Source organism: Ambystoma mexicanum, chromosome 5q (assembly GCF_040938575.1).
Source record: "Ambystoma mexicanum isolate Mex_15411 chromosome 5q, UKY_AmexF1_1, whole genome shotgun sequence".
Classification (NCBI taxonomy): domain Eukaryota; kingdom Metazoa; phylum Chordata; class Amphibia; order Caudata; family Ambystomatidae; genus Ambystoma; species Ambystoma mexicanum.
This window is the reverse complement of record NC_090933.1, coordinates 476,875,912-476,888,019: the sequence shown is the minus strand read 5'-3', so window position 1 is coordinate 476,888,019 and position 12,108 is coordinate 476,875,912.

Sequence of the window (12,108 nt, the reverse complement as noted above, 5' to 3'; positions counted from 1 at the left end):
CTGCATCAAGTTTCTATAATGATTGATTTGCACTACACATTATTAAGGGAATTATATGTTAAATGGGTAGGGGTAATTAGTATGTTAGTTTCATGTTAGTATTATTTTTTGTAGTGTAACTCAGCCAATTAAAATAGCACCATGGAGCAAAGTGATCATTTTCTAGCATGTGTTATGTGCATTGGCATCTATTTAGATTCAGCTTGAATCTCATCCTCTTGAGTCGATCTCTGTGTATCACACCCTTGGCCCTAGTTAAAATTTAAACCTTGGTTAAAATGTGAATGATGAAATGCAGAGTCTAGATGTTGAAATGCACAGCCTACATTCATAAAACTTAATTAGAGGATGCAAGGAGAAATTAAAGTACTTGAAATTTCACCTATATATTTGACCTGCTAAGAGAATAGATATTTTGTTTTAAGAATTCTTTGGCTGTTTTTTTGGGTGGGACTAGACCACATGGGGAATCCCAGAAACGTGTGTGTGTCAACTCTCTCCAAAATATTCCCCTTAAGGGGAAAGTTACATTCTCTGCTCCCCCCTAGGCCTGCCCGCATAAACATGAACAGTATTTTATTTACCAGGGTTCATTTGCAGACAGTTCTGTTCTGCAGATACTGCAAAAGAATGCAGCCATTGTTGTAGGCCCACTTCTGTGCAGTATATTAACAAGAAATCCTCTGCATATGCCAAATACAGTAATCCTGTGTCTGCTATTTTAGAGGAAATAGAAGAGGATTTAACCAGATATGCATCCAAGTCAGACACAAACAAGTTAAAAAGACATAGGGCCAGAATACACCTGTTTTAGCCCAGATATCATCCTTATAATTTGTGTCAACCTACCAGGATCATCTTGTTTGACTTGGATGTTTATGTTCACACATATTCTAATAGAGAGCAGCCCTCCAGGGATTGCCCATTTTGCCATTTTAGACCAAAACCTATTTGTCCACCATTTCAAAGGCCATGGAAAAGTTATTGAAGCTATGTTTATGGCTTTATATTTTTTACACAGTGTAATTTCATAAAGGCAAAAACCAATTTAGGGAAGTTCTCATAGATTTCCAGACAGTCTGAAACATGCTTGGTCGACCTATACTTTCCACCCATGCAGGCAGATGGCTCACAATGTTTGCTGTAAAATCTTACTATCAGCATCCATCACTGAGATAGGACAGTGGTTTGTTGGTTCAGAATGAAGCCCCTATTTGAATATCAGGACTATTTAAGAGGTATCCCATGACTTCGGAAAGACTCCCAATTTTAAGATATACTGAAAATACAACTTTCGGATGGTAGCCCAAGTCTCAGGTGATGATTTAAATAAACTATTTGGCAGCCTGTTTGGGCCAGGTGCACAGGAATTGCCTGCTTTCATAATAATTTCTTGTATTTGTTCCCTTGTAGTAGAATATAAACGGGTATCATAAGTAACATCCCTCTTGTCTACATCCCAGCCTGACATAACTGTCATATTTGTTTGTGTGAATACAGATTACAAAAGTGAGTATTACATGTATTTTCTGATATGGGAATTGCTTGGATAATTTCCTATTTCTTAGTTAGTGAATGTATTGCTACATCCTGTCCACCCTCTCATCCTCTCTTCCACCTCCCTCTACTCTCTCCTCTCCCTCCTGCCCCCTTGTGGCCACCTCTCCTCCCTATTTCTCTTCCTTTCCTCTGCTCTCTTCTGATGAGGTTTCTAGACTTCTAGACAAGTCCGATCTATGAACGTCTCATTAAAACAGGTACTAATTTATGTATTGTTTTATTTATTTAGATTTATATAGAGCGCAAGCAGCTCAAGGGCATTGAGGCGCTGTTACTTGCAAAAAACTTAGTTACACAGGTACAGGCATAGTAGTGGTCGTTGATACATTATGAATACTACAGAACATCATACTGTGGTTACAGACATTGCAATTGGTCATTGTGTTACAACTTATGCATTGGGTCATGTGGTGAGTATTCATGCTAATTTGCGTGGCCTTATGTGAAGAGGATGTTTTTCCTAGCTTTGCGGAAGGTGGTGAGGGAGGCCTCACCTTGGATCGTGGGAGGTAGGGCATTCCAGTGAATGGGTGCAAGATAGCGGAAACTGGATCCGCCCGCTCTGGCTTTTTTTACTAGTGGCACAGAGAGCATGTTGGTATATGGTGATCTAGTTGGCTGGTAGTGGAGACGGGGTGGATTCTTTTTGAGAGGTAGGCAAGAGCAGTGAGGTGAATGCACTTGTGGGTCAGTGTCAGAGATGTAAAGACAATCCTTTCCTTTATTGGAAGCCAGTGGGCTATTTTCCGGGCCTCAGAAATGTGTTCTCTTTTGGCAATGCCTTGGGCTGCTCGGAGAGCATTGTTTTGTATGACTTGTAGTCTCTCTAGGTTTTTATTGGAGGTTCCTAGAAAGAGTACATTGCAATAGTCTAGCCTAGAGCCGGTGATGACTCTGGCTTTGTTGGTGGAGTTCTCTTTGGAGAGAAAGGTTCTGACTGCGTTGATAAGTTTAGCGTGATATGCAGCTGCGGAGACTATTGCATTGACCTGTCTGTCCATGGATAGGCTGGAATCCAGGTAGACTCCAAGAGTTTTGACAGAATCTGAGACAGGAATTTTAATGGTATCAATGGTGAAGTGGCTGAATTGTGAGCTTAGGTTTTTTAGCATGTCAGGGGAACCTACCAGGAGGAGTTCAGTCTTGTCGGAGTTGAGGCATAGTCCATTGTCTGCAATCCAGGCTTGGATGGTGTTATAGAGGTTGTTGAGGGTCAGGGAGTCAGTGTCATAGTTAACAGTGAGGGTGAGGAGGAGCTGTGTATCGTCGGCATAGTTGGTGTAGGAGATGCCCATAGCGTCGAGTATGAGGAAGAGGGGTCGTGTGAAAATGTTGTAGAGGGTGGGGGAGAGGCAAGAGCCTTGGGGCACACCACAGAGTATGATGGTTGGTGAAGCGGAGGCTAGGTCGGCGAATATGTGCATGGTTCTGTCTTGCAGGAAGGAGGTGATCCATGCTGTGGCCTTTGGGGAAAATGTGGCAGTGGAGGAAAGGTGGTGGCATAGGACGTCATGATCTACGAGGTCAAAGGCCACGGATAAGTCAAGGAGTAGGAGAAGTGCTGGTTTACTCATGTCTTTAGCATCATCCATCTGTTTTTTCATGTCAAGAAGGGCGGTTTCAGTCCCGTGTCTGGGGGGAAACTAGATTGGCGAAGTCCAAGGAGTTTGTTTTCTTCAATGAAGTGCTGAACCTGCAGGTAGGCTGCTTTGTCCCGTATTTTGAGGAGGAATGGGACAGTGGTGATAGGTCTGTAGTTGTTGGGGGAGATGGGGTTGAGAGTTGTTTTTTTTTAGGAGAGGGCAGACCCAGGCTTCCTTGAGGGAGGCGGGAACTTTCCCTGTGGTAAAGGAGGCATTAATGAAGGCTGTCAGGAAGGGAGCTAGCGCTTCAGTGCAGTCTTTGATAATGGGGGCCGGGCATGCATCCCCTTTGCAGTTTGAGGGTTTGATGTTCCTCATTATGTTGATGATGTCTTTATCCTGAATGGGTTTGAAGGAGAAAGGTTGGGGGGTCCAGGGCAGGTGGTGGGACAGGGATGTGTTTATTAGGTAGGGCTTGTTTGGTGGTTAGGAATTTGTTTTTTGAGGAGGCTTAACTAGAGAAAGGTGGTCTGAAGGCTGGGCCTTTGTGGAAGGGCAGTAGCCTTTCCTTTGTGAGGTGGCGGGAGCATCTGGTGAGGCAGGGTGGGAATGGTTGGGTTGGCAGGTTAGCAGGGGCGCTAGTGGTAGGGATGCTAATGGTGATGATGCGGTGGTCAGACCATGGGATGGGAGTGTTTCCGGTGATGATGAGTGGGCAGTTATGTTGTCCAATACAATCCAGAGTTCTGCCCTGGGTGTGAGTTGGGCTAAATATGGTGTTCTTGTAGACCAGAGCCTTGAGGGCTGAGTCAAATGATTTGGCTGCATGGTCCTTACTATCCAGGACACATAGATTGACATCTCCAAGGAGAATGGCTTTGTTTTCTGAGGAGAGGAGGTGAATGAGAGAGGCTTGAAAGACTCCTGTTGGGCCTGGAGGGCGGTAGACTGTGTGCACAGTAATGGTGCAGTGGGGAGAGAGGATTATTTTGACTTGGAGGTAGTCGTTGTTGTTGTGCAGGATTACTCTACCTTTCTGATAGAGAGGCAATCTCTGGCAATAATTGCTACACCTCCACCTTTAGAGAGGTGATCTTGCCTAGTGATAGAGTAGCCAGGGGGTAGGGCGAGGGAGAGCGCAGGGCTGGAGGCCTCATGTAACCAGGTTTCTGAGATTACGAGCAGGTCAAGGTCATGGGTGGTTAGGAGGTTGTGGATGTCTAGAGCATGAGCATTGATGGACCTGGAGTTAATCATGGCGCATTTCAGATGGGGTTCAGCGGCGTTTGGGGGGGTTCATGGGGAGAGGGGGTGAGGTGGAGGGCGTGGTTGTGCTGTGGGAGTTGCACACCACATATTTTACACTGGGGGGCTCATTCTCAGTGGTGGTGGCCATATGAGAGATAGCATTTGGCATAATAGCATTCAAAATAAAATAGTGGTTGAAGAATTGCACCTCACAAATTTTACACTTGTGGGCTCATTTTCAGTGGTGGTGGGCACAAATGAAATAGCATTTGGCAAAATGATCATTCAGAATAGTGGTAGAAGAATTGCACATCACAGATTTTGCACATGGGGGCTCATTTTCAGTGATGGTGGACAGCTGTGGAGTCATATTCAGTATGGAGGCGGTACACTTGTAAGTGGGGCCAAATACTTCATTGGCCGCTATATTGGCAGTCTTTGTGATGGCTGTGGGCTTGGAAGTTGGGCAGAGGAGTCTGGCCTTGTTGGCAAATAGAGCGCGTTGCATGGTACATGAGCATAGCCTGGTATTACGGGAGCTTGTGGGGATGGGCTGTGATCTGACGGTGGCTTGCAGAGTACGGGCACATAGTCTAAAGCACCTTGCGGTAGAGCATGGGTTAGCAAGTAGATTGCAATGGTCGTGCTTCTTACCTTCCAGATGCGACAGAGGTTTGGGGCAGACGGTAGACGAGATTGCACATTTTGTTGGTAGTGCATCCATGGAAGCGGGTGCCATTTTGTATGGGCGCAATGGTGCTACAGCACACTTGTCTGGAGTTTGATTAGAGTGTCCAGTGAATTTTGGGGAACAGGAGGCAAACAGGGCCTTTCTCCTGGCCTTCGTCCAATGGCTTACGCCTATCGGCGGTGCTTGCTGGGTGAAAAGCAGCCTGGTTGCTTCCCTGTTCTTCCAAAACCATCAAGGACCACATTGACACACTCGCTCCTGCCCTGGCTGACTTCTGCAACCAGTCCTACTCCACTGGAGCCTTCCCTTTGCCCCAAAGCACTCTCTTGTGTACCCTCTTCTCAAGAAACCCTCAGCCTACCCCTCCTGCCCGGCTAACTATTGCCTGATCTCCATTTCTCCTTTCTTGGGCAAACTCCTGGAAAAGATGGCCATCTTCCAGCTTAATCTTCACACTGAATCTGTTGGTTGTCTCCATGACCATCAGTCTGTGTTCAGAGCAGCCAGAAGCATGGAAACTGCTCTCATGAACATCCGTGAAGACCTGCTCTCTAACCTTGATTCTCATCTCCCCTCTGTCCTCATCTTACTGTGAATCAGGCCCAGTCTCTTCTCCTGGATGTTTTAGAAAAAGCCTCACAGTCCCTATGTTGGGAAAAAATATAAAATGCTCTTCCTGCGCTGTAGGTTGTATCTTTCTATTTTAGCCAAGCGTAGTACTTTATATCTCTACAGAAATGTTTTCTGCAGTACTAGCCCTATCAGTCCTTCTTGGTATATTTCCCGAGGCCCAGATGAATGTTCCCTCCTGACATGCCGAATGGGGGACACCCACCTTCCTGCCGATAAGAGCAAAAAGTAATCTATGTATGATAAGGACAAACCACTCAACTCAATGTTCTCTAAAGGAGTCCACCATATTACGAATCTCAGCATCTAGTGGGACGATTTGGGCAGGTGGAATGAGCTCTTTGACAGAAGGGAGTAATGACCTGGTTCAACCTACCTATTTCTTGTGGTTGTCTGCTTTGTGGTTTTACGACCCTCTTACAGTCCCTTAATACTTGTCATAATTATTCATTCCTTTCTGTTTTAATAATCATTTTCTGCATAAATTAGACTCCTTGTTCTCTGAAATCACTCATGCTGGCCTGTTTAACTTCCAGCATTTTGCTATGGGAAGTTAACACGTCCTTTTTAGTTTGCAGTTTCTGTTGTAAAACTCGTTCTTGCACTGGCAAGTTTGAATTACACAATACTGTTTCATGGTTTCTTTCTTGATGGTGCAGCATTTTCTTTCAAAGGACTCTTTTCCCCCAGATTTCCTCTTTCAGGCTAGTGTCTATTTGTTCTGAATGTTCTTGTAGTAAAAATTTGCAACTTTCACTTGGGCTAGTTCTTGGGAAGAGACTGGGCTCATACCCTCATTTGCATGTGCCCGCTTTACTTTTTAAATCAGTTGCTGTTTCTCATGAATTAAAGAAGCAGATTCTTGTGTGAGCTGATATCTCTGTCAATTTATGCCACTAACATTATGATTAATTTGATCAACTTCCATTTGGGATTCAATTTCTTTGAAAATGTATTTGATATTTTCTTGTATTAATTCCACAATCTTATGTTTCGGTGTCATAATGTGTTCTAACAGGCCATTATTACAGATTATATTTTCCATTAAGTTTTTTTTGGGCCAACATACACTGATTTTAAGTGTGCTGGACACTCAAAAACTGTGCCTCTTGGTTCTATGACTCATTACGATGTCTTGATTTGACCTTGCATTTTTATCAATGAAATGTGTCTGTTGCACTACGGAAATATGACTTTCTTTCAATGTTTCTTGCAATCTAAAAATGTGTTCTAGTTTATCTTTACACATTTGCTTCATGATCATCACCTCCTTAGAAATGTTCGAACCCGCTCCTTGTCACTGATTGATCTGTTAACCTGCCCTCCTCTAATTGAAGATGGAAATAAAGGTCTGCAGAGAGGCATAGTATTTGTTTACTATTGGAATTCTCTATAGCCTCTGTAGAAACCAATTTAAAGATCATTTCTCAAATATCTGAATCCACTGAGGCCATTAGCTCATTCATTTCTGTCTACCATATTTTAATATCCATGGCTGCCCAATCACCCTTCAAATATAATTTTGAAAGAGCATGCACTTTAAGCACAGGCATGACTATGTCAGACATGTCTTTGACTGAAATGCAGCAATATATCTGCAAATCTCTCACTAAAAAACAAATGAAATCTTTCCTTACTCCTATTTTACTACTGTCACTCAGTCACTTCCTACTCTAAATTCAAACCTCCATCTTTTTCTACACAATTGTTGTATCTTTATAATTCTCCACACACCTTGCTTTTTCTTTTTGAGGCTGTTGTATCAACACCATGCAATTCAAATGCAGCACAAACCTTCTGCAAATACAAAATTCTGCACAATCTGCGTTAAACAGGTTTCTTTTACAATGACACTAGCAATAGCAGAAATCATATCTCAGTGGTACCTCCAATTACTAGGATGATATGCATGTGTGACATAGTTCGGGGGGGGGAATTTTCCATCCTCCCAAAATCACACATTTACAGTTTCTATTCAAATTAACAAAGTTATTTTTATGAACGTGGGACATGCCTGTTTAACAGTATTGATTCCATACAGCCACCCTACGCTTTCTTGACAGGAAACATGCAAGGTTACACAAAGGTGTATTTATTTAAAAAAAAAATAGAAATATGTCAAATTAATATATGATCAAATTATATATCTTTAATATTCTGTATGAAATCCCAATGTCAATGATTACTAAAATGATGAATGATCAATACGCTATTCAATTCAATTGTCAAATTTGCACTTAACTTGAATATATAAGTTTGATAGAGCACACACGTCACCATATATACATTTTGTTTACCCTGGGAGCATGTCTGTCTATGTCTATGTCTATATGCTTATAACGCACCGTAAACCCACAGGCACCAGCGTGCTGTGAGACCTGTGGTGTTGAATTCACAGGTAGAAACTATCGGGTTTTAAAAATCCCAACAGATAATATAAGCGGCCTAATATACTTCGGTGCGACTGGAATAGAAAAATGTTCAGAGCCTTCCTGAAACTGATATGGTTTTCTTCCTGTCTCAGGGCTACAGGTAGCTCATTCCAATATGTTGCCGCCTTGATAGGAAAAGATCTCCATCTTCCGGTTGCCCTTTTGTCCTCTGGAATGTTTAATAGACCTATATCTGCCGATCTTAGGCATCTATGGGGCACGTACAATGAGAATTGTTTTTTAAAGTACGACGACGCCTCCCCTAAGAGGCATCTGTGGACTATTGTCAGCACCTTGAACTTAACTCTGTCCACAATTCTGAGCCAGTGCAGTTCTTTTCTTGCTTCGGATATGTGGTCTCTGTATTTCTTTTTCTTGATGATGCGAACAGCATCGTTTTGCATCACTTGGCACCTTATTAACTCTTTCTTGGATGCTCCCAGCAACAAGGTGTTTCCATAGTCTAAACGAGACAACATGATTGTTCTTGCGATGGTAGCTGTGTTAGTCTCATTTATGAATGGTCTAATGGCTCTTCGAAGACGTAAGTAGTACATGTTGTTTTTGTACAGGTAATTAACCTGTGCTTCAGTGCCTACTGACGCTTCAACCATCTTCCCCAGAGTTTTTACTTTAGACACTACTGGTATGATGGCTTCTTTAATATGGAAGGTCTTGTATTGGGAGTCAAGTTTGGATCTAGCCTGACGTGATCCAAAAACCATTAATTCGGTCTTGGTATTGTTTGAGCACATCCAGTGTCTTTGCATCCAGATATCGATGATATTATATATTTCTTCTATTTTCGCACTGTCGGTGGCATAGTCTCCCGTTAGTTCGAAAATCAGCTGCGTATCATCGGCGTAATTGGTAAAAAATATGCGATGTTTTCCAGCAGGTTGCAGAGGCTTCTCATGTAGAAGTTAAAAAGCAATGGGGACAGGCTGGCTCCCTGGGGGACGCCAAACAAGATTGGAGTTGCTTCTGAAAATGTATCCCCCCAGTGTATTCTCGCCTTCCTGTCCTTAAGGAATGATGCTAGCCATGCCAGTGCTGTTTGCGAGCAGCCAGCTGTTTTGTCCAAAGCTGATTGGAGTAGCTGGTGGTCAACCAGGTCAAAAGCCGCGCTGAGATCCAGCAACATAACTATCCATGGTTTAGCTTTCTCTATCAGCTCCAGCATGTAAGTCTGTAAGTCCAACATGGCTGACTCTGTGCTGTGGGCTGCCCAGAAACCCGATTGCTGTACGTGTAGTACGTCCGAAGCTTCCACATTTTTCTGTAGCTGGTTTGTGGCTATTTTGTCTAGTATTTTCAATATAAATTTTGAATTGGTAATGGGGAGAAGATTGCCCAGATCCTTGGGGTCCAGACCTGACTTCTTAACTAGCAGGGTTATAGTTGCCCTTTTAATACCCTCTGGAACTGATCCCTCCGAGAAGGAGGCATTAACTACTCTGGTCAGGATAGGTGCAAAAAGTTATTTGTGATCCAGAATGATCTTGGGTGGAAGGATATTTTCAGCGCAAGTGGTTGGCTTCATTTTAGACATCACCAGGCATAGTTCTTCCTCGGTGACTGCTGAGAAGTTGAAACTCTCTCTCTTTAAATGTGAGGTTTTCTACCGGTGGGATTACTATGTTGGTGGCAGTTCTGGCTGATATGATGCTGTTCCTAGCTTTTAGGATTTTGCAGCAAAGCCTTCTTGTACCCTGTCAGAGTCTTCCATAGATGGGCTATGTGTAGGTGAGTGCATCTTTGGTTTTTCCATATCCTTGAGTATTTCAAAGAGTTTGCTTGTCGAGTTAGGGGCTGCATCTATTTCTTTATTATAGTAACTAGATGTAGCTTCTTTAACTGCCTTTCTGTACGCATTGTCGGCACGCTTCCAGTCCTCCCTGTTTTCCTGGGTTTGATTTTTTCACCATGTATGTTCCTTGGCACGTTTTACTTGTTTGAGTTTATCGGTATACTCATTAAACCATTTGCATTTATTATTATTTTTTCTTACTGACTTACTTTTCAATGGAGCATACTTATCTACCATCACTTGCACATGTTTATTGTATTTCCTTAACATGTGTTCGCAGTCATCATTGTCAGTAAAGGACTCAAAGATCTGTGATAAGCATGGTTTCAGTTGCTCCGACCCAATGTCCTTAAAGTTTCTACTCCAAACTTTCATGTGTGGATTCTATAACTGTTTAGATGGGGAAGTTAGAAATATTTCCAGTGTCACCAAACTATGATCTGACCAGATGCATGGCTCTGTCTTTACTTCTCCTGATTGTAAGTTGTTCGTGCAAATCCAGTCGAGCTGGTTTCCCTGCAGGGTGGTGGGTTCATTGTTTATTATTTGGAAGTCCAAACTGTTCATGGCACTTTCTAGTGCCATGGCCTCTTTATCTTCTGGGTTCCCTCTCCACCTGTTCATATCCCCTACTATTAGGGTGGATGAATTATCTGAGACCAATTTGCGTATTTGCAGAAGTACTTCATTATTGAAATCAGAGATTAAAGAAGGTGGTCTGTATATCACAATGATATTCAGGCAGTCATTTGGTGTATGGGTAAACTTTAATTGGATGGTCTCGCACCCCATACATTTAAAATTGGCTTTGAAAAGGTGTAAAGCTTCCTTGGCTATTACTGCCACTCCTCCGCCTTGACTATGATCTCTATTTTTATTATATAGGATGCATCCCTCAGGGACTGCATTTATACCGACTGAGCCCATGGGGTCTTTTAGCCATGTTTCGGTAATGCACATAATGTCCAGATCCCTGTCTGTGATAAGGTTGTGAATGCTATGTGCGTACTTATAGAGCATCCCTTTCTCCTTGAGTGTTTCAGAGCCAATAACAGGACTCTGCTTATTGATATTACCAGGGAATGACTTCAATGACATTTTGTTCCTAGGCATTTGCAAAACAAGATGTTATATGGCTCCCACTATGTACTTTGCCTTTCTCCCAATATGCACACACTTTGTATCTCTTTAATCAAATCCAAAGTTTCCAGAAGCACTTACACTTCTGAAATATTTGCTAAATGGTTAATTAATATACACCCTCAGTGCCATCACAAATACATTGGACAGGGATTTAATCTATTCCCTTTTTTATTTCATTTCAATTTAGACTTTATTTCAGCAACCATTTGCCATAAAAGCAGTACAAAAACATTCCAAATACAATCATAAAATCATAGAATTAAAAAATACCTAATTCACAAAATCATAATATAAAACCTGCAATGTAACATTCAATACACTACATACAAAACATGCTGTACCACGATGGCCTAGTGTGCAAAATGTGCAATAGGTTCAATACGTCAGTTTCTGTGACCTCAAAAGCCTGGTTATGAAGGGCAAAGTGCACACCCTACAACACAAAAACAATTGCAATGTCTCATTACTCCCTTTTCCATTCAGTCAAAAGCATATCATTATATACATTTAAGTTATACGAAATATCTATTAACAAATAACATGAACACCATAACATTATCCATAAAACAAAAGGACATGCAGTAATACCATACGAAATTAGGTTGCTGCAGAACTTGCTTTCCCACTGTAAGATGAAGCCATGCAACCCTTTGTTATACGCACAGCTCTTGTATGATGAGACTACAATGCTCAGGCTACATAAGGCGAATCAACCTGTAAAAAAATGTGCATAAGAGCTGACCGGCACTGTACAAATTGTAGCTGTCTTAGAACTGTCAAAAAAGTTAGTATTGCCTGACAGATAAATATGCAGAACAGAACAAAGTGCAAAATGTCCTCTTGTAGAAAGTCACACAATGGACAGCTTGATTCCTCAGAAAAGCCCTGCCAATTTACAGTGTCCACTCTTAACAGATTAAAACGTGCCCCGGTAAATGCCCACCGATCAGATTGCTTACCTCCAAAAGTAAGAAAGTGCTGCATAGCATTAACAATGTTAATCATGGCTAA